The 24,153-nt window shown below is 33.7% G+C and overlaps 1 long non-coding RNA gene across 2 annotated transcripts; it reads right to left on the reverse strand.

The window, feature by feature from the left end:
- Positions 1-11,485: 11,485 nt before the first annotated feature.
- Positions 11,486-23,147, reverse strand: LOC137402117 (uncharacterized). 2 transcript variants are annotated; one of them, XR_010979465.1, is made up of 4 exons: positions 23,058-23,147; positions 19,936-20,035; positions 17,091-17,204; positions 11,486-11,620 (listed from the first exon to the last, which is right to left on the reverse strand). It is a non-coding gene; the product is annotated as an uncharacterized lncRNA (long non-coding RNA). The 2 variants fall into 2 exon arrangements; XR_010979464.1 differs by having other exon boundaries at positions 19,936-20,052; positions 23,058-23,142.
- Positions 23,148-24,153: the final 1,006 nt, after the last annotated feature.

A 24,153-nucleotide genomic window follows, 5' to 3' on the forward strand; every position in this document is an offset into this window, starting at 1 on the left:
CTATTTACAAATTATGTTTTATTAGATGATAATATTACAATGATATAATATTCCTATTTTAAAGGCTATATTGCAGTAACATATGGGGTTTCTACTATCTAAATTTCAAACAAACCAAAAATAAAAGGTCACAATACTACAACAACAACTTTTTTGACAGAGTCCCAGAACAACTGCAATATTTTGTTTTACATTACACTGTACACTTTTGTACACACTTGTTTTTTGCTTATCAGTATTCTTGGGACATTTCCTTTCACTCCCACTGCCTCTGTCCATTGTATCAAGTTAGTAACCCTTTCACTGCCATTCACGTGCAAATTTAGCTATCGGCTTACTGCCAGCAATTTTGCTGAAAATTGGCGATTTTGCTTCATGAAATATATACAATTTCCTTCAACTTCAAACTCTATTTAGAAATCTTTCGTTATATATTTTATGTTGCCAACATGTAAACAAATAGTGCTATGCAAAAAATTTAATGTAATTTAATTTAAGCTAAAACGATCTTCTACAATGTTTCTTCTCTTACAATACAATTACTTTCATCACCATCAAAGTCAGGACTGCTACTTTAATTATTTGTAAAATCACGAAAATATAAATCTGAATTGGCTATAATGTCACCAACATAAGTAATTCTCTGTTTTCTAACTCGGGAGGTACTTACAAAACTTATGCAAAAAGTTTTCGTTTCTAAGTTGGAAATTTCCAAGCAAGTGATGCGTTGCTCTTGGCTGAAAGTAATCACGTGACAGGATAGTTATCATTATTGCTTTGTAGCCCTTGGGCTTTGATCTGTTTTGCAAAGAGCTGGTTTATTTTAAGCAGGAATATCTCTGGACATTGATCCTTTCTGCTGAAAATTTGTCACACAGACTAAACTGGGTGGCCAGAACTATTTAAGGGAAGAAGACCCAAAAATTTTGAGGAAATGTGACATTAACCATTCTTCTGTTGGAGTCTTCAAGTGTTTTTTTACCAATAACATGTTCCTCAACATTCTGTAATTCAAAACATGAGATCAAAAAGTCATCGATAAGTTCAGATCGATAATTCAAAAGTCACAGTATTGTGCTGCTTTTATATTTAAGGGTCATGATGAAATGCTGGAGGAGCACAATAAGATAACATTACTTGAGTACCTGAATCGACAACAAAAAGCTAAAGTCAGCAGCTGCCCCAAGCATACAGACCAACAATACATTCTGGGATGTGGAGTCTGCTATGTGCTCAGCTGCCTCAAGTGTGTTCCTGACTTACCAACTTGTGACACTGGTATGTAGGCTTATTGTATGTGTGTGTAGGATTTTTAAACACAAAATATTAGTTTTAGTACGATATCTATTCACACAGGACATCAGCTGACTTGTTGTGATATCATAAGCTACTCTTTTTCTCAGCGTAATATGATCAAGTTGTATCAATATATCTGCTTTTGGCCTTAGCATGAGTATTTTTCATTTGTCTGCTTATAATATAAGCAATGCATAAACAAACACCTGAATGTTTTTATCATTTTACAGAAGTTATGGTTTGTTATTTATGATTGGCTGATATTAAATTATTTTCTTTATTTAGGTTCTACACATTCTCTGCTTCCATTAGAGGACCTGGCATCATCCCTTCTCACAGGCACGATATCTGCTGAGAGTTCCGATAGAGATGATCAGTTTGAAGTGCTGTTCAAACGAATATCTAAGATGGTCTCTGAATATGACATCCAGACTGAAGATATGCTAAAAATGGTTTATATGAAGAGAGATGAGCAGGTTAGTGAATTAGCTCAGTCTTTGTTGGTGTTTAATTCTTTTCTGCAGCTTTTGATTTGCATTTTCAACTTATTATTGTTTCCCATATTATACATCAATCATAGAATAGTGAGAGAACTAGAATTATTTGTAATTAAAAACTGGTTCAATACAGAACTATCACTCTGACATATTCTCTACTTCAAGAGAAGAACAGCTAGCTAAGTAAAGCTGACTCACATTGTATATCTAAAAGATTTCCTTTTATGGCGTAGGTTGACCTTGATCTCTATGTTGATAGATCTGAACTTGAACTAGAAATTTTAAAATTTGAAGAATCTCCCCAACTTACATCTTTGCACTTTTCAAAAAGGAAAAATGCTTGACTTAACTTTTTCAGCAAAAGCCCATACAGTAACTGTAGCACTATTGGTTAGTATCTAAAAATGGTTCCCCTAATCTATGAGTTTTACTTAGGCTCATGGTTCACATCTATAGTAATTTATAGTAATTTTTCAATGATGTAAGGGAACGCACACAGTTACCATAACAAATAAAAAATCTTGATATTTTGATTTTCAAAATTCTTGTCATTTTTTATAGAAAGCGAGGTCTATTAAACAAATTAGAAATAACAAAAAACCTTTTGCACTGTCTAAAATAAAATAAAGCAAAAACTTTGTCTTCACTATACCTAAAATATAATGTCTGCCTAACATCCGTTTAATGCTAGGCTAAAATATTGTTTGGACAAGACTAAAACTCATGCCGGTGACATTCACTAAGGTATATTGACACTCTGACGTCCGTATGATATATGGACACTCTAACGTCCGTATGATATAGGGACACTCTGACACCTGCACTGATCGATCGTCTTTAAACATTTTTGAGAAATTGTACCTTTTTCCTAAACTTTATTGACACACGATCTCACACAGTAGATTAAATCTTTTAAATATCCATAGAAAAACTGCTACACTTTGTTCCCTATATATTTGTGCTAAAGATAATTATAGCATAACAATTGTGCATTCAATTGTGATGCTATAGTTACCACTATACATACAGCTGGTGTTATCAAGGTGGCCATAACAAGAAAACAGACAGTGTTAAATTTCTCGGAATAACTATTATCAACAATTTAAACTGGAAATTACATACAGAAAACTTATTAAAAAAATTAAGTCTACTTAGTGGTCTATAATTGTACTGATTATCTTCTCATTTACCAGAAAATATTCTAATTTTACTTTATAACTCAATAATCAATTCAAAAATTTCATATTGTGTTTAAGCCTCGGGGAATGCTCCATTAATTTTGAAAAATTAATTATTTATCAAAAAACAGTATTTCACAACATTAACAAGAAACCTTTTTATTTCTCAACTGGGGATCTATTTAAAAAATGCAAAATGTTGAATGTTAGTTAGTTGTTTAAATTTTGGACTTTGCTTAGAGCTCATATATCTTTTTTCTCATCTTTCACAGAACTATTTCACTCAAAATTTTAAACTCAACTTACCTAAATCATATTCCGCTGCTGATCACAAAAGAACAATTTATTATGAAGCTGTTTTATGGAGCACTCTGCCTATTTCTATTCACAGTATACAAAACATGTTAGGTTTTAAAAGTAGCTTAAGAGCATGGCTATTAGGATAGTTTTTTAATTATAATGTTTTATTAATTTTTGCCTGTAATCTGCCACTTAGATCCACGCTAAATATTAGCTTTTGCTATCGCGCACATAGCCGCATCATCACCTTCTCCGGATGTTCGTTGTCTAGTTTTCATTTCTTTTGTACATATTCATAAAGCAAACAAACAAACAAGCAGTAATGCATCATAATTATTGCACAGATTATTATGAAAATTATGCTTTTGCATGTAGCTAAAGTGACGAAACTAGTGATGTCATCACTATTCTAATAGTGATGACATCACTATGAGAAAAGTGAGTAAAAAGCAAATGGCTTTTAGTCAGATTAAAACTAACTCAATATAACTGTGAACTGCCTGAGCTGAAAGTGAGTTTACGACTTTATTTATCTAGAAAAACATTCTTGAGTGCCGTTTATATTCATGTTTTGTATCAGATTTGACCATGACTGTAGATAAACTCACTGAAGGAGCAGTATGATCAAATAGAGAAGAAGTTGCTTGAGAACAGGCAGAAGTCTAAAGTGCAGATGACTGACTTTCTGGAGGATGTGGTTCTTGACAAGTGGAGAAGTCTTAGGAATCAGAGAGAAATGTTAGAAACTAAAATCAAACATTCTCCACCAGTGAGTATATAGTTGAGTATTTATAGTAGAACTACAGTGAAGGCGGCGTTCAAATGAAGGCTGGCATTGTATTTTGCCACTGGCTTGTCAGAATTGTAAGAATGTCGCCTATATTTTACCCTCATTTTTTGGTGGAGTGATATTAAACTTTTTGGATGTAAGGACTCTGCTTTTGTTCTTCACAAACTTGTCAAGGATCTCTTAATAAATATGCATTGAAAGACTGAGAATTATCTCTACCAGTTGCTTACAATTTACCTGCATGATATTATAACCTGCGGTCTGCTATTCAATTTGTTTGAGTTTGCAAATTTTATTTCATTTGTTTAATAAGTATTTTTATTTGTTTTGATTTTTACCAATTTATTTTTACCAATGTTGCATAGAAGTTCATTGCATTCGTTGATATGTTTGCTACATATTGCAGCCAAATCTAGCTTTTTATGTGCAATGGAATAGGAGTTACAACAGTTGATCAACTGAAAGATCAGATTACAGCATTGCTGTTAAAAAATGATATAAACCTGCAAATCTATAAGTTATATAATAATAATTTATCAAATGCTACTAATATAAATTCATAAACAAGCGACATAAATGAACCATAGTTATATTACATGCAAAAAAAATTAACGTTTTTTAAAACAAAAGTATTTTCATTGTTTGCTTAGATAGCTGCGTTCTGATTGTTGCTTTTCAAGGAATAAACATATTTTGGTTGTCCAATACCTTCCACAATGTCTTGTGACATTAACTTTTCTACTGCACTGCTGAACTTGTCGGTATTAGGATTCAAACAATTTTTGGCAAAGCAAAACCTTTACACGCCACATTTAACACAAAGGCAACAGGTAAATATTTTGCTCGCTAAACGTAACTTTTGGCCTGAAACTTGGCCTGAAAGTAAAGGTGGCATTCAAATAAAGGGTAGCATTCTATTTTTCTCCTCTTCTCTCTTATTGGCCGTAAAAAGGTGACATTCAAATAAAGGTTTTACGGTATATATAGAAATGGTTTAAAGTTTCGAGTAGTCTTAATGCATCGTGCATGTTTGTTTGTGGTTGAACATAATTTAATTTTGAATCACAATTTAATATATTATCACTCACAAGTAAATATACTGTCATCCTGTATGTTTGTTTGTGCTTGAGCTCACAATTAAATATATTATCTTGAATAAACAGTTAGCTTGTAAAGTTATCTGATAAGTCTTGTGGAAAGTGAAGGGCTGGTGGCGTCCTGTACAATATCATTTTTAATTTTTTACCAAGAGGTACTAGTATCCTCCATCAAAACTTTGATACCACGAGCTTTTGCTGCAAAAGTAATCTTTTTTTATACACAAACTTCCATAAACTCCTTCTGTATTTATGTTTCCTAATTCATTTGAACTGCACAAAAACACTTTTTCATGATAGGAAGTTTGACTGTTAGAATGTTATATGTTGTATGTGTTAAATAAAATTATGGCTTCAACACCAATATCGTTTTCATTATCATTAACTTAATAATTTCTTACTTGTACATTTTTTTAGTAAATAACAACTTTTACTAGGCTACAAGAAGTTATAATATAATAACATTAAACATATTTTGTTTATAAAGGATCAAGACAAATCAGTCAAGTGCTATTATAAAATCTTTTAGTTCTACAAGTGCTATAAAACATCAGAAAGTGGATGTTTTATGAATGTTTAGCCTTTTTAACATGTACTGATGCTAATCAGCTAAAAGGTGTAACATTGTATTTTTTGCTATAAACCACATTTGTTTTTTATCTCAATAGCATGCTGTTGGTCTATGTCCAACAGACCAACAGCATGCGTATCTGTTGGCTATGTTGGTTGTATGTGTAACATGTCAAGGTTATGACAGTTTATATAATAAGTCTAACATGTAGGATGACATTGTGAGAGGATTCAAAGAGCTGAAGGAACAAATGGACAAGTTTATTGTGGAGGAGTTGCCCAAACTGGAAGTGAGAGGACAACTCCAAGTGAAGCCAACAGGTATTTAAAAAAAATAATAATAATTATAGTCGATACTAAGACTTCAACTATATTATTTATGTTAAATATGAGTGTAGAGTAAAATAAGTAATATTTTCTCTCTCCATCTTTCAATAGTTAACAAATATTTACAATTTATCCCTTAATTGCCTCTAAGTTAACAGAAATGATAAACCACAATGAAAATGCAAAGATATGCACACTCTACACTCAGGCTATGATATTACATAAATATATATATATATATATATATATATATATATATATAGTCAAATTAGATTGAATAGGAGGCCACTTTGGAAAATATATCCACGATATAGGGCTTTCGGATAATAGGAGGCTTCTGATAGGAGGCTTCGCTAGAAACATGCTTAAACAACTCTACTCGTCATGCTGATCGCATACGTATCTATTTTGCATTTTGCATAAATTTTGCCGGAGAGTTCAACATTTTGAAAAATTTTGCAGGTTAGGAGGCTCTGTAGTTTGAAATGGAGGACCTCCCATTAGCGTAAAATTTGAAAATTTTTATACAAAATTCTGAGTTGTCTTCTCTTTTGCAAGATAAGTTATCTTCTCATTAAATTCAGGGCCTCCTATTATGTTTTTATATCTTGAATTAGATAGTCCTAGTTCCAAGCTCTACTTCTTTTCTTTTTATATAAATTTAGCTAACTATGATATTTAGTTTGGTTCTTTTTACTTGTAATGAACCTTTATTGCATCATTTAATTTTCTATCAATTGGTTAAAAAGGCGAACTAATCCCTGAAACCCCATTTCAGGGATTTTGTCAACAGAAACTAAGAAAACCGATTTGCAGGCACATCTGTGTGTGCTTTGATCTAAAGTTTATCATACATATTATTCATAAAATTGAAAACTTATGCTTTCCCTTAATAGCTTGTTAGTGGGCATGCATGGCAAAAACAAGCATTTTGTCCATTTAAAAAAAAGTTGTAATAAGTTGCAATAAAAGCTAGGATGGTATTGACATCAAGTAATTGGTATTGAAACCATCCTAGTTGTCAAATAGAAAACTTTTAAAACGTATATTAATTAAAACAGTGCATACATTCATGCTGCCAAATATGCCTGGTAGAGTCAGAGACACCCAATTTTTAAAACATAAATGTCAAACATGGGAGATTTGCATACCTGTGGCCACATTTATTACTTATACAATTCGATTTAGTCAAGTCATTGCTACTGAGGCAAAACTGGGAAATATAGCATATGTGGGGCCCTTTGGATTATAAAAGGTTTCAGATAAGAGCTTTCAATGAAACCATGCAGTAACATTGAACACACTGTGCAGATTTCATGCATGTATATCTAACTCGCATTTATCAACATTGGTCAGCATATTTCTTTAAAAAAAGCCCAAACTTACTCAAAAGGAAAAAAATTGACTCTTTAAGCAACCCCGTCAAGGAGTTGAGTTTACAGAAAATGAAAGCTCAATATAAGTACGTCAAACAAATTGCTCAAGTGAGTGCAACGGTGACAAATAAAATATTCTTAAAACACAATGAGTTTGTATAAATCTAAAAGTCTTTAGTGCAAATGGAGCAACCTATCAAAAGCAGGCCAAACAGCTGTTACATTACCAAAAGATTAAAAATCAAAGCATTCACAAGAATACCATAAAACATTTATCAACAAAAGTGGACTATTTTATTTCTGTCAAATAAAGCTGTAGAGCTTCAAAACACTGAGCTCTATAATTGTCTTGCAAATTGTGTGACCATCTCCTGGCACCTCGAGTATAATGTGTGAAGTTGTGGTAGCTGTAACTAATGGCTCTGCACAACGTTTAAAATATGATTTTAGCTAGAGATCTTAGAAGCGATTCGCAAGAGAACTTTGCTGATTGTAGACACGCCCAGCTACAGAAAGAACTTTAAGGTTGGATGTCATTCCAGTCACTGGATGCCTTTTTGGAAATTGAACATCAACTTGTTGTTTGAAGGTTAGGCAATCTAGACCACTTTGCCTCCACTGGTAAATATGCTGCTCTATCTGCAAAGAAACCAGCTATTAACCTGTTAGTATAGTTAAAAATTAGGAGAATGTTGAACACTACTCATTTTACAGACTTTCCCAAGATATCAAACCAGCTTTAAAACAATACTGACTAAAAAGTGTGCTCCATCATGTTGTTTTAGAACGCTTAGGAGATTGGCCAGAAACTTGAAGAGTAGGCCTTTGCAGCTAGCTATATTGGTGGCTGTACTAAATGTAGGTCACACAGAAGATGCTTTCCTACTGAAACTCTGCATAATTATGTTTGCCCTAAAGAGATTGCAGTTCTCACTATGTTGATGTTTTGCCTAAAAAAAAATTAACCTAGTAAGCCTTAAAAAATTATTGTTTCGATGTTGTTAACACAAGTTAACTCAATAAAAGTAAAAAACAACAAACATTATCATTAATGCTTTTTTTTTAAAGCTAAAGCTTTTTTGTCAAACTATTAGGTAAGAATGGTATCTTTTAAATATAAAATGTAATGAATAGTTGGGTTAAGAAAAGCTTTATTTTACAAACTAATAATTACAGCGTTTCCATTCCTCTTATTTCTAAGCAAAATGCACCAAAATCTACAAAATTTTACACATTCAGCCTGTACTGTGATGAGAACCGTGTCTGTCCATATAAAGCCAGCGTTGGATAATGGAAAAATATTGCATCCCGCTGGATTTGAATTTGCAACATTTACCTTGCTAGACTGACACTACAAAAACTATGCTAATTAACCTTGTAATAATTTGCAATATTTGAATGCATAATTATTGCAACTGATAATCTTTTACAGCACTCTACACTGCCAGGGTATTTGTTGGTACAAGCCAAGTTGATTCAAAACTTCTTAAGCTGAGTAAAATTCCTAACTGTCTACACGGTCAATTTTTTCCATGCACAGATTGACTATGAATTGTATAAAAGTCCCTTTTCATTCAGTTGGCCTTTAACACTGTAAGGTTTATGTGTATGAATATGCCTTTCACTGCAATGCATACGTGTACAAATTAAGCATAGGGTTACTGCCAGGTTACTCTGCAAAGCAGAGTTGTCCTCTCGTGCACTCCAAACAAATCCTAAATATTTAGGATTATACATTAATCATTATTATATAGACATTATTGAAATTCTTTAAATAGTTTAGAAGTTTCTATTAAAACAGATTTTCAGCTTTTGTTTACACCATTTAGTCTCTGCTTATATGATAAAGCTACTCTTTGCCATTAGCATGTCTGTGCAAATGCGCTCGTTTATAACAGTTCATCTTCGTAGACTATTTGAGATGACCAAAATAAATTCTAGCTCAGCAAAAAATTAAACTCTGATGCTCATATCAACTGATTTGACAATTAAAAAACATTCAGTTTTGAAGGTAGTAAACATGAATTTGGAGATCAAACAGAAGGTGAGGTGATTAAAAGCCACAAGAGACAGACTGCTACTTGTTGCGGCTAGCTAACAAAGTAAAATCAGTGTCTGTATGACTTATCATTTATCCATCGTCGGGAAGAGCTTGGGAGCAAGATAGATTTTGATGAGACTAGATATCATGACATTCAGCTTGGTATACAGACGGTCCCCAACCTACGAACGAGTTACGTTCCCAACAATTGTTTGTACAGTGAATTTGTTCGTAAGTTGCTTCAGTGCTATATTTTGTATTATAACTTATGCTTAAGGCCTACATGTATATAAGTATATTGAAGGTTTATATTAGTATGTTTAAGGCTTGTATAAGTAACCTGTAAATTGGTTTGTACTGAAAAAAACTTTTTAATAAAATGGAGAGAATACTGTGGTGGACGCCGGGCCATGACACAGCATTTCTTATTGATCGTATGTGTTGTCCTTTTTTATTATATCATTGTTTCACTCGTTATGCTATTGTTATATCTGATGTCATGGTATAACACTATCATTTATCGTCACTTTTATTGTTGTCATACCAACTCGCTAGCGGTCCTATTTATTCACCTTGTTAGCCGGTGTTCTCACCGTTTGCCGTTAGGACGGAACAGTTGATATTACTAAATATAACGGAGCGCTCTCATTTATTTGAGCAAAGCAGATAGATGTACGCTCCTCGAATAGTGAAATTACCTTTGCTAATAAAAAGGCTGAATGGGACTACACACACTCTCTTCTTTTTATTTATTAGTCTAGATCGTGCCAAGTAAAGGTCGGCAAACTCCTTTACAATACATACAGGAAAAATAAAAAAAGTTCTTTGCGCACTGGAGATACGTTCACGCACTTATGCACTGCAACGAACTGGGCAGAGGAAGGTGGATGCTGGGTGATGCTTCTATGTAGCGCCTCTTTCTGCCGCTAATAAGTCGGTAATACCGTCGGTATAATCGATGAATATACGCGCAGACCTGTTCGTATGTACCGTTGTTTGTAACTCGAATGTTCGTAAGTAGGAAACCGTCTGTATTAACACTCCAAAGCTTTCACTGATAGATCCCCTTCAAATATTTCTGATTTCTTGCGAGGCGAATCATTTTACATATTTTTGACAAAAATGACAATCTCTAATGACAAACTAGTTTAACAATGTATTGGTATCTATAATAGCGAACCCTATGCATCTTATCATTGCTCAAGTTTGGCAAGAATGTAAGCGATATTTTTAAGGACAACTATGAAAATTTTGTTAATAATTTTGGGAACTTTCACCAACTTGACACTTTACCCTATATGGCATTACTTATGTTGGTCAAACAAAAGCTTTACATAAATTCTTTACATTGAGAGGAATTTGCGTTATAATAGGTATAGGCCTACATGTACATTATAGCAAAATTTGCTGTACAGCTATTTCAACCAGATAAAAATCTGACCTATGCCCATACTACAAAAAATTCATAATTTGAGTTAAAATACTTGGATTTAAGTTAGAATATGACCTAAAAGTCAATGAAAGGAACTTAAGTTTACTTTTCACATAGGAAACAAATACATTATGCTTATGAAACAATGCAAGTGTTTTGGCCTTAAAGTTTGGCTTATTTATGTATAAACTTAAAAACATTACTTTTTATTTTGTGGGTTTTCACTGTCCACAAAAGACCCTGGTCCCCGTTTATCCCGAAAATTGAATGGTGACTGCAGAAAACAGCTATGACAGGCCGAACAGGATTTGGAACAAAAGGTACATTTCTCACAAACAGAGATTGTAAATGGTACAAAAATGCAAGTTAAGCAATACGAGTGTCATTCAGAGTTAAAAAAAGCTATAGCTTGTTGCATACTATTAGATACATCGTCCAAATACATATTATTGAAATTTTCGGACTAGCACAAAATTTTTCATCTCAATATTTGTAAAATACATCTAAAAAAATATTGTTTTTCACCAAGGTTCATTCTATGTCACTCAATATTTTGGTGTTTTGACACCCTAATTTACCTTCACTAAGTTCCTTTGTCCGCTCTCCTCTGACCAGAAACCTCCCCAAATATGTAAGCTTTTGTAACCTTGAATCGCCAATTCTTTAGATAACTTGTCTAGCACCAGAGTCGGTGCAGAACATGTTATAGCAACACCCTGCAATTAGTAATAACAAAATAGAAATATCACATTTTTTGAATGAATGATTTTCCGATTTAAATTAAACTCTTTTCATAGCTAATCAATTGAAAGCTCATTGCTTGCTGCAAAAAAAGGAAAAAACTGAGAAAGCAGAAGTGCATCTGATATTTTAGCTTATGACTCTCAATCCCAGCTTTGATATTTGTCACCATTGTGATTTGTAGGCAATAGAAGAACGCGAGTTAAGCAATGTAAAAACTTATTCATATCCTATTAAAAAAAAGGACTTCAAATATTGAAGTGGTATTTCAAAAGCAATTACTCATTCGTAATATTCATAGTCAGTAGTCTGACCCTGATCTGGACTTGGCTTTTAGATATTATTGCAAAGTAAAGTTTAGAGCTGGTCACCATAGGTTTTAACTGTGAGTTTCAGTTCCTATCCCAGACACTATGCTTACATATAGTCTGTACAAGTGCTATCGTCAGTGGACAGGCAACCAGAATGCAAGAACATGACAACTATAAACATGCAAGGGTGAATAGGAGCTGTATACACCAATAATCCAATTTGTAAAACGGAAAAACTAGTAAATGACATTCAACTAAATTGTTGTTGATGACAGCTCTGCACAAGCTTCAGCTAAACATTCACAGATAATAATTACATAAGAAAATACACAAACTAAAAAGCAATAATACTTAGTCAATACTAAGAATGATTACGAAGTTTAAGAATATTAATCAAAATTACGTACAGTGGCACTCGCATACCGTTGTTGCTTGAAAGGTATGTTTCCAAAAGAAAATCTTGTCATTTTTCTAAAAGATTACTAATGCTTAAAGGTTGACATGCAACAAAATTCACGCTACAGTTATTTGGTATCAAAAGATTCACCATGTCTTACTCTGTTGTGTTGCATGTGCAATATATGTAGAAATGTGATAACATGCTCTTAAAAGCTCAAAAGCGAAAAGTTAATCGCCGCCATCACGAAATTGCCGAAGATTAGAATCCCGTTCCAAAAATGGGTCAAATGGAACGTAGCTCGACAAGATGGCTTCTGTTTACACTTTCATGCAACCTCATTCATTCAAATATTTTCACAATTACGCTTCACGCATTCAATGAAACGATGTCTATTGTCCTCAAGCATCTGTTTCCTCATCACTGTATTGATGTCACTTTGAGCACTGATATCTCAAAACCTACCGTAAAAAATGGTTTAATTTTTAACCTTAGCTCGAAGGAATGCATATCATCATCTGATAAGCATGACAAACCCGTTGGTCACCTGTGATAGTCAAAAAATGCTGCGAAAATTATGCGCGCTGTTTGGCAAGAAGCATGGGTCACATGATCAGATTGCGACTAGACGATTAGATCAACCCAAAACAAAATTGTAAACTAGCGAGCATCTATATTTGGTAAGAGCTCTTTGGCGAAACCCAAAGTTTATGTCATAAACTAGTGCTACAAGAAGTTTTATATTGAGCCTTTTACGGAACTTACAATTCATGTGAGAAGATCACGTGTCAAAACAATAACCAAATCATTTTACTATGTCAGAGAAATGAATTGATTCCGATCTACGGCGGTTTCGGGATCGCGGAGATTAACTGTTTCTTTTTTAGCTTTTAAGAGCTTGTAATCACAGTTCTCCATATTTTGCACCCACAACACAGCAGAGTAAGCCATGGTGAATCTTTTGATACCAAATAACCGTAATGAAATTTTGTTGCAAGTCAACCTTCAACAAGCAAAATGATAACAAGCTCCAGTACCATGCATTGACAACTTGGGCAGCTAAGTGGTACATGCAAATTAGATGAGTATTTTACGGTATTTTGGAAAGGCCAATAATTAACCAATGTTTGAGTTTTCATCAAATTAAAGTACATTTAATGGGCCATTTTAGCAGCGCAAAGAAAGCACATTTCTGATGACCATTTGCACTAATTTAGGGCAGGTAGTAGGAGTGAAATAAATTGGTTCGACTTATTTTAGTCAAAAATGGATACAAGTATTAGCCAAATGAAAGTTTGCTACGGAAAGTTCTATCATAAGAACATAATTTGAAATAAATTATATAATAAACTTCTTGCAGTTGCTTCATTTTGTCCTGCAAACACATTAAAATCTGTAATAGAAAACAAGACACCTATACAAAATCAAAACTGGTAGTTAATTTCTGTTAGTGATGACATATTTTTTATTGTAGTTCTACAATAGCACTATAAGTTCCAAACAGTGCATTAACTATTAATATGTGTCATGATCACAGAATTCATGGTAAGTCGAGATTACAAGATTTAGCAAACAAAATTTTGATTCTAGCCTAATTACAGCAGATTATATGGTCAAAAAACTGAAGCACGTTTACCATTAGTGCAAAAACATAGTTCCAAGAAAACTGGTATTAAAGTTTGAGAAACGAAAACCAATGTAAAGTTTTGTTTACATTTCAAAACGACATAGCAACCAATATCAAGATATTGTGATATTTATCTAGATTTCTGTACTTGGATCCAAAAAACTATGCTGAATTTAAAAATCTAAACAGATTTTAGCTGGTTGTCAAAGAAATAGCTGTATATTTATAAGAAAGTGTATTACTCATTTTTGCAGATATTAAAAACAGCTTGATTGTATCGCGATATTGGGCACACCCAAATCATCAACCAAATCTTTAGAAAATTAACAACAGTAACATATTGCACACCATCGGTCACTATATACTTCGACCTTGCAAACTCGAATAATTATTCTCATAACTAAATCTGATTATAATTTCATAAAAATTGAATAATTATTCTTATTATTAAATATTGTAGTAATCTTGTAAGAATCGTTAGGAAAATATCACCACAACTCCCTTTACTTTCACTGCTTTTGACATCAGTTAGAATACCAAAGTACTCATTACAAGCGTCCAAAATCGGCAAAAAAGAAACAATTTTTTTTAGCGGACACCATTTTTCAGTACTTCTTGTTTAGCATAGCAACGGTTTTAAGTTTTTTTTCGATGGTAAAATACTTTTATTGGCTAAACTGACTTCAGATTCAGAAAAATCACTCTTTGATTGGTCCAGACCTACAGGTTACAAAATTTGTTACCAATATTATAAGTTCAGTTGGTGCAACTTCAAAGTCGAATAATTCAACTTCGTGATTTGCGACTTAACCATGGTTTCTGTGACCGCAACCCATATGATCTACCTGCTGATAACTTCAACTCCTTTACTACCAAATGGATCTCTCTACCGCGACATAAGTGTTTCGTGAAACTTAATTTCTAAAAGAGTGTATAAATGGTTATAACTTTACACCCCAATTGTTTATTAACAATATTTTTATAGCAAGTTTGTCAGCATAAGTTTTTAAGTTAGTTCATGCCCCCAAAAATATTACAAACGAGTTGTCGAGTGAGAGGGACCATTTTTCGTCCATTTTGAAATTACTGTGAGGTAAGCACAAAACTCTAGTCGGATGATTTATGAATATTATTAGTTTACATGTTAATTAATCTGATGAACATAATTACTCTCATTAGTACTATTGCTCAATAAAGTTGCTCAGTCTATAGATCTGAAGTTAGTAACCATTTATGGCTATATTGCTTCTGAAATTACTGGTCATCAGTAAGAAGATTTCATAAAACAAGTTTTTGCAAAGCAAAACTATGCTCAGGTTGTAAACGCATTCTTATTTGCTCACCATATGCAAATAATAGCTTTTTTCAATCAGGTATAGATGTAATAAGATAATTTACTAATTAATCAGTAATCGGAAACAATTTGTACAAAAGCTTGCTAAAGCCGCATCATGCAGCACTTGGCCATACAGAAACACATTGCCAAACGAGCTGTACTATTGGTAGTTTAAGAATTCACACTGAAACAGCTTCAACATAAAATTAAGACATAAGAAATCAGTGCAAAAACTGCTTCGTATTACATTTACTTCATGCCTTGTTGTAATTGAGCATCATACTGCGTGCACAATTAGGAAAAATGGCTGCAAGATCAAAATTTACCAAGTCTTTAATTTGTTAATGAAGCCGTGATAAAAAACAATTTAGACAATTTATGCAGAACTTAAATGCAACTGCATTTCATCAGCATTTTTATAAGCAGGCTTAGTGTAAAAAAAAACAGAGTAAGAGCCATACTACAAGTTCATGAAGTTTTGAACAAATTGTTACTTTACCCTTCAATATGTTGTAAAATGCTAAGACAAGGTTAAAAAATTATTGACGCTGTTGGAAGAGAGAACGTTTCAAATGCCTCTAGATTTCATAAAAACAGCTAAAAATGATGGCCAGGGTTCTTGAGGACACTTTTATTTGTATGAAAGATTGGTAGATAGAACATTATTACACAAACAGACAATTCCAGAATTAAAGCGCAAACATTGTGGCCATAAAGGGTAAATAAAAATTGTTTCAAAGTAAAAGCCAAAAGGCTATTGTGCCTGGTAGTGGTAACATCATTACCATATCATTTTTCTATTGAATAACGTAATACACTTTTTATTAGAATAGAACAGACATTGGTACATTAATTTGTCCTACATGTGATGGCTCTTATTAAAGACCTAATTTTCACCAATGAAAGGTGCCCTCAGATTACGATGACCTTAATTATGAACCACACCGCCTATCAGAGTTTTTTAACATACACATTAATCAGCAGAAGGTCTTACGCCTAATGTTACCGACAAAAAATCTAAAAAGTGTGTTGCAGTATGAGCTTGGTCAGGTTCTCATCCTCTTTTGCTGATACAATAGGTAGCAATCAGTAGTCCATTTTCCAAAGGTTTATTTATTGCCCATTTCTAAAACCTTGGTAGCTGTAAAGGTCTAACACAGCTGTTTATTGCAATAATAAACTGTAAAAACAAAAATAATGATTCTCAAAAAACTTTGGTCGCTGTTGGCTGTTAACATGTTTTCTATTAGTTAGATGCAGGATGGCGATTGGTTTTTTCCTATTAGGTACACATATGACCGGCTAACTAATTGCCTACTCACAAATAAGAAATGTTTTGTACAAAGATTTTTTAGCGCATTGCTCTTGGTTATAAGCGTACATTGTGCTGAGCTGCACTGCGCAGCCTGTTGTACGCACTCAGTTAATGGACTAGACCAAAATCTGATTGTGTTTTAGACTTTTTCCATTCGGAAAACCCAGGCTACACTCATTAAGAAATACATTCAATCTTTAAAAAATGGTTAATATTTTAATACTTTGATATTGTATTTGTACAATTTAAATATCAATTGTACATGCCACTCCATACATGGTTATTTTGCTTCATAACTATAGTTTTACTGTTTTTGCGGATTGTCAGTGCTATAGTAATTTAGTGTAGCCAACTACCCAATGAAATGACTGCAGTCTCCAGAGCTCATTTTAGTCATCAAAGCCCAATTTAATTATCAGAAGATTAGGACTACAAAAAGTAAAGGACTCATCAACTTACCCTTCAGTTTTTCAAAACACTTGTAGGCCAATATGATTAGTTCTGTGAGAACATGATTAAAGAACAATAGTTCTGCGTGGTGAGCTCATCTTCGTTCTCCAGATTAAACAACTTCTACAAAAGCACAAAGATTTTAACATTGTATAAAAAAATAAGTTGATGAGGACTTTATGCACAGAGTCTCTGACCACCTTCAATTTGGTATTGGAAGAAATGTTGAAAGTGAGCTACCGTTAAACCTATAGTTGAATGCACCTTGATTTGATTGGCACCGCTATTTGGGACCACATCAGGAGATTGCTTTGAAAATCGAGCGCCATCTTTTTAATGAACGCCAACTCTATTTGAGGAGGTAAGTTACCTTATCAGTATATGTATAGGTTTAGGTATATTCGCCTTTTGTGAAAATATAGCAAGGAGCTTTTAAGGTCCAAGCACACTAGGCGATTTTATTGCAAGCGTCATGAGGGCGAAGATATCGCTGGTGCGTGCATAAACACACTTGAGCGATTTACTAGCAAATGATATAATGGGCACGCTCACAAACTGTCAATAAAAATCTGTATCATTAGTTTTTCGGAGTTGTTGATAAATTTAGGCCAGTCAAAATGTCGTCGTCTAGGCTACAACATAAACAACCTCCACATTTGTTATTAAACCTATCTCCCTTTCAAAGAGTGTACACTGCCTACACTACAAGAAGACAAAAGAAAAACGATTCTTGTATTTTTAGCTGTATTTTTTTACAATTTTTTATACATATTTTATTTTGTAGTGGTTTTTCATATTTAATATATTAAATATTTACCATTCTCAAAATGGTCAACCGGCGCAACGATTGACTCCGGATGTTGGTTTTCAACTCGGATTTTTTTAAATTTTGTTATGATGGACAGAACTGGGAGTGCTATTATTAAATTCATGAACATTTGAGTGTTCGTTCTGAAGATGTTTCGTAACAAAATAGAAAATTGGAGCTGATGTACGTTGTTGAACATCGGTAAGAAATAATTACCCGCCGTAAAATTACATTCTGGTAAGAACTAACCAATCGAAATGCATCTCGTTAGCAATAAAGTTGTGTAGAGAAATTCTAGCTTTATCGCTCTGCATGAACACGCTGAGTGAAGCTGAGTGAATTTTAACGCAGATTAGCTCTAACGCAATATCGCTCTAAATATCGCCTAATTTGTTTTCACCTTAAGAGAATGCTTCAGCGATAACACTTGTTCTATTGAGTCAAATATGCTACAAAGCAAAAAATTACGCTGAATTTGTTGTCGGGGTTTTATAAAAACACCATTATCAGCTTTTTAAATGTCTTAACCGCCAGTACATCAGCAGTCATAATTAAACATTGTCCCAAAAACAAACGGCCTCAAACTGCCTAAAATATCGTACTAATCAAACATTCCATGTTAAAGAATAGAGAAAGCATAATATTATTATGCTTTATTAGTTATCTTGAGGTGTTGACTGATGTTCTAAAAAAGGAATCAAGGAGATTGACCACCTAGAAGCTGAGATATAGACAGCCAAACACAGGTCTACCTAATAAAGAATCAGAGGAAAACCCTTCGAAAATCCCGAAAACTGTGACGTATAAAATCGACTTAATGGTCATGAGCCGGAGTTGCGCACCCTTACCGCCGTTATGTATAAGGATTGTTTTGGCTACGAGATTTGAAACGCTTCTCGCGATAGTAAATAATTTACATACTAGCTCTGGTTTCTCAGAAAATCATCCAAACATTGTGTGGTAAAGGCATTTGCCCACAACCCCTCGCCATGATTTTTTAAAGCAGAAGGGCAGATTTTGACTATTGTGCTTCAAATTTTAACTCGATCTCCACGGATATGCTCCGAAGATCATCTGTTCAACGAACGGCGCGTGTATAGTCTATATGCGATATCCGCGATTGCAGTTTGTTTAGAATAAGAAATAGGAATGGGACTTTTTGCTCCTTCATCATTTTTCTACTGTGTATCTACTGCAGCATTCAGTTGATTTTCATGATTATCGTCACTAATAACAGACTGGAAGTTCACTACAGCCATAATCTTAAAAAGACTAACTTGAGCGTGCTGCTCTTGCTATAAGAAAAGAAAATGATAACTTTTGCTTTGATTTTTCTATTGATCTATTATCTTATCTATGATTATTTTTTATGATTTATATAATATTCATAATGCATATTATACAAAATAATAATATAACTGCGTATAGAATAAATGATGTAACTAATATAATTTGTAGAAAATTCCAAATGATAACCGAGATTGATGATTGATTATATTTATTAGCTATAGCTATAGTTAAAAAATCTGAACAACGCTAAAGATGAGTCTGGATATGGAAGCTAAGTAGGAGAACAACAAAACTGAGCTGAACTAGCAAGATAGCGAAATGTTGCGAAATAATAGATGCGTGTAATTATTTTATGCTAAAACTAATCTACACGTCAGAGGGACTGGTTCGGAATTCTAGGAGCGATGATTGTTAGGCCCAATTTGATTGTTCTATACTTCCAGGGATTAAACCAATTAAAACGCCGTGATTGTTATAGGAGAGCACAGTTGGCTTAATTGACCAATGGCATACAAGTCGATTTCATACGTCATATATTGATGATTACCAAAACACTTTTGTTTTTTGGTAGACCTGTGTTTGGCTGGCTATATCTCAGCTTCTGGTTGGTCAATCTCCTTAATTCTTTTTTTAGAACATCAGTCAACACCTCAAGATGAATAATAAAGCATTATAATATTATGTTTTCTCTATTCTTTAAGTGGAAAGAAAATGGGATAAACTACAGCATTGAAATTAAAGCACTCTCACACTCACTTCATGAACAGTTCTGTCAAAATCTTTACTGATAACTCAGCTTGCACTTTTATTCCATAAGTGCCAGAGTCACATCTAGAAGCAATAGGTCGGCTTTGCGCTAGAGGACAAGCAAGGCTAAAAGTGATAAAAATTAGATAATACACAATAAACTTTCAAGTTCAATTGGTGATGAGGGAGCAAAAGTATCCTACATGGGAGCTATTGCACACTTTAAACATGATATTTGTACCTCACAAACTCACATGGTCTTTTAGAGTAAAGTAGATGCTCCTATAACGTATACCTCCTATAGCATAAATTCTAGAAAAAGTCGGGCAATTTTGTGAAGTTTTTGCTTCGTACCGCGTAAAAATCTCCATATAACTTAAAGTGTATCATCGGGCGAGTTCTAAAGTTTGATTTGAGTGTTAGTCTGTCTCGCCACACCTGCGAGAAAAGAAAGCGACATACAGCGGTGTCAGAAAGTATTTGTCCACCTCAAACCTCACTGCCCATTTTAGGTAAATTTGTTGTAGTAGTCATGTAGAGGGATTGAACCCTGACAAACCATGCATCATTTAAAAGTAAATTAACATTAGATCTTGTTGACACCATCAGTAATAAAATTACGGTTAATCAGGGATCAATAATCATTTTTAGGCCAATCAATGTGAATCAGTGCTTATTAACTCATTTTCAAACGCAATATGACATTATTAATTTTCAAGTGGAATATTATCACAACAATAGAGATCATGTTGGACAGCATGTGCAGCAAAGGTTTACAGTTTTGCTTGTTAAAAGAGGAACAGCTAGAGATCCCAAAATTCATACCAGCGTCAACATCAACCATGGATAAGAAATGTGTCAACGACCTCATCATTCGCCTGCATACGATGGGCAATCTGAGCAATAGAAAAATAGCGAAGAAGCTTAGAGTATTTCAATCTAAAGAAAATTAAGTGGTAAAGAAATGAATGCAGCATCAAACCACCAAAGATCTACCACGATCAAGGCGTTTGAAAAAACCAGCTGTCCAACATGATTGCTGGTTTCAGATTATGAACACTCTAGCGCTCGTGAAGCTTGTTCACAGCATTCCTAAGGCTGCAGAATGGTCATAGTCTGCAAAGGCTACCAGATAAAATATTAAAATGCAAAATAACCCCAATGGCTTTTTTCTGGGCCCATAACAGTACAAGACCGTTATTTTCAATTTAGAAAATAATTAAAGAAGAGATAATAACGAAATTTGCGATGACATATTTTCTGGTATGCAGTGTGAATTAGTAGGCAGCGGTTGATACAATAGAAGATATTTGGCAATTTTAAAATCTAGTTATTTCTATTTTTCAGCTCATTAGGATTGTTTTGATACAGGGTTTTATGTATGCAGTGCAAAATATTTCCAAATTATGATGAATTTATTGCAGTGCTACACTCACTTAAACAGGCAGACAAAGATTTTTTCCCAACACTGTACATAAAGCATTATACATATAATACATACAATTTCCATAACATTCTGACTCTTGTGATAATTTGTCTGAAGTGACAACGGAACAGAAAATAGGTACATATAGCAGTGCAATTGTTGATAAATACTTTAAGGCTATTGGTCGGTGCATCTGAATGTCACGAGTTGGAGTTGCAATCTTGAGCTCTTAAGAACGAATAGATGACGAAAAGGTACTATCGCTTTTTTATAGTGAAACTATTTTTTCTTAGTCAATTGTTGTAAGTCGCTGTCGCGTCAAACTATGCGCTCTTCATCAAATTATTGTCAAATTACCACAATCATGGTCTATTAAACCAATGAGGTTGATCATGAAAAGTTGTCGATGAAAACCAATAATACAGTTAAGGCACCGCCAATACATTCAAAAGAATGTAAGTCGGATTCTTACATGAGTGAGTTTGGAAAGGTCCTGAAATGGTTTAGACAATTTACATGTATGTTAACATTCTTATAATGAAAAATCCTTATCATGTAAACGTTCCTAGAACTGATCATCTCATTTTAGCAGCGCCTACTGTACAGTCATGTCTGATATGAGAGCAAAATGCATTCTGGGACAAAAGCTCGCAAGTTAATTTTCTTAAAGTCCTATCTCAAAAATGTTTTTTCTATAAATTAACTAAAGATAAATTATTGTGTTGCCATCCTCTAAAAAACTACCAATAAGAGATATTACAATGAAAAAATACATGATTTTATCTATTCATGCTCTATACCCATGCCCCCAAGGCTACAAATACCTATGTAAAGGTTATGGTCTGCATTAAAATGTAGCAGTATTATGCACAACATAATTTTGAGTAGTGGCAGTATGCAGCAGTCCATACAGTAGCATACCGTATGGAGTTCTTACCTTTCAGAGAATCATAGCACTAATGATTGTGAGAGAGATACCTGATGCAACACGCTTGGTACGCTACACTTTTGTGGCATCGCATAAAAAAACTTAAAGTATAAATTTAATATAACTGAATTCAGCTTAATAAAAAATTCTTGAAAAAAATGTTCTGATCTTATATTAGAGCTAATTCTATTTTTTCTTCATTTTAATTTTTAAATCATCTCTTCCTGGTTGGAAACTTCTCGATTTGCTTATACTCTCATTTCCAGCCAAACTTTTTAAAACAAATCTGAAGCAGACCTGACGGGAAAACCAAGTGATGTAGTTTCCGTAACTGGCCTTTCGCATCTTTGGGCATTTAGTGATACATCAAAAACCACCTTGCAAGCTCGCATCTCTAATTTTCTAGAATTTCAAGGCGAAAGTGGGTAGTGAGATAGTAAACGGTACAGAATTTGTGTAAACATAAATTGCTTGAATTCTTAAATCTATTCATTGGTTATTGTTATATATATATATATATATATATCAATATATTTATTTTGAAGGTTTGGGGTAGACTGACACAATCTTCTGAAGAATCAATTGATTTCCTATAGCCGGTTTGGGTATTGACTCGTGTTCGGTTTGGGTATTGACTCGTGTTCGCTTCAAATTCTGTATCATTTACGATTTTGCTACCCATGAAAGTTTATTATAAGTTATGACTAATGTGTTGAGAGTATATGGGAGGTCATTAAGTACAAAGCCCATCAAGTCAAGTAGTCAATGATGACTTACCAGCTGTTCAAAATTAGGTTGGGTACGTGTCTAATGACAGGGAAGAAGCGTTCAACTGACATTTATGATCTACTCATCGCCAAAATCTTCTGGAAGACAATGCAAGGAAGAGGACCTTGATGAGCGCCCAGGCCTATATAGATGAAAGAACCGTGAGTCACCACCGGTTTGTATGTCAATGAATTTGATATAGAAATACATAAAGTGCTGGTCAAATGAAAAGCAATACACGAGATGTTATGGATGAATAGCTATGCAAATGGCTTTGTACTAACCCTTGGTATGAAATATTACCCAAGCCTGTGTCATTAGACAGCAACCACATTTGCTAATTAAAGCTCTAATTTTCAAATAAATTAGACAATGCTATGTAAATACATGTAAGATAATATCATAGTTGTTAAATATAAATACAAACTTGTAAAAATCTATGATACGAAACCGAGTTTTAACCCGTTGATCCTTGCTCGATCTAATCAATGCATGTCAGTAAACCTAGACAATATGTCCAGCAATCCGAAGTTATTAATTTTTTACCAAATATATCTAAACGTGCTAACAATGCAATGATATTTGGTGAAACAGCAGTACAAAAAGTCGGACAACCTACAGCAGATGTCATCAAACAGAAAAAAACAGTATGTCACCATTATTCGGGCTAAAACTATAAAAGTTCGCACGATTTTAAACACTCATTAAACATTTACAGATAATATTCATCCATAGCACGCTCATCATCTTTTCATGACTCAAAATATACTGGAAATTTATATTTATTATCGTAAAATTCCACATTTGTATCACAGTCATTTATGACCTACCAACGAATGAGTCATATTGATTGTTTCGCGATATCATTCTAATAAAATGTGTTATTATAATGAAAGAAGTAGATGAAGATAAGTGAAAAATGTTACAAATGGAAGTGAAATTTAGAATCTAACATCCTGCGCAAGAATTAATTTTATTAGTTTTTGCTGTTGCTTAAAAACATATTTTGTAAACAGAACCATATGGAAGCCTGTATTCCGCCATTAAGGTTTCTGCCACAGCCTACGCAATTCCGTAATACCAGCTGTGAGGGTTCAGAGAGCTA

Source organism: Watersipora subatra, chromosome 8, assembly GCF_963576615.1.
Source record: "Watersipora subatra chromosome 8, tzWatSuba1.1, whole genome shotgun sequence".
NCBI classification, from domain to species: domain Eukaryota; kingdom Metazoa; phylum Bryozoa; class Gymnolaemata; order Cheilostomatida; family Watersiporidae; genus Watersipora; species Watersipora subatra.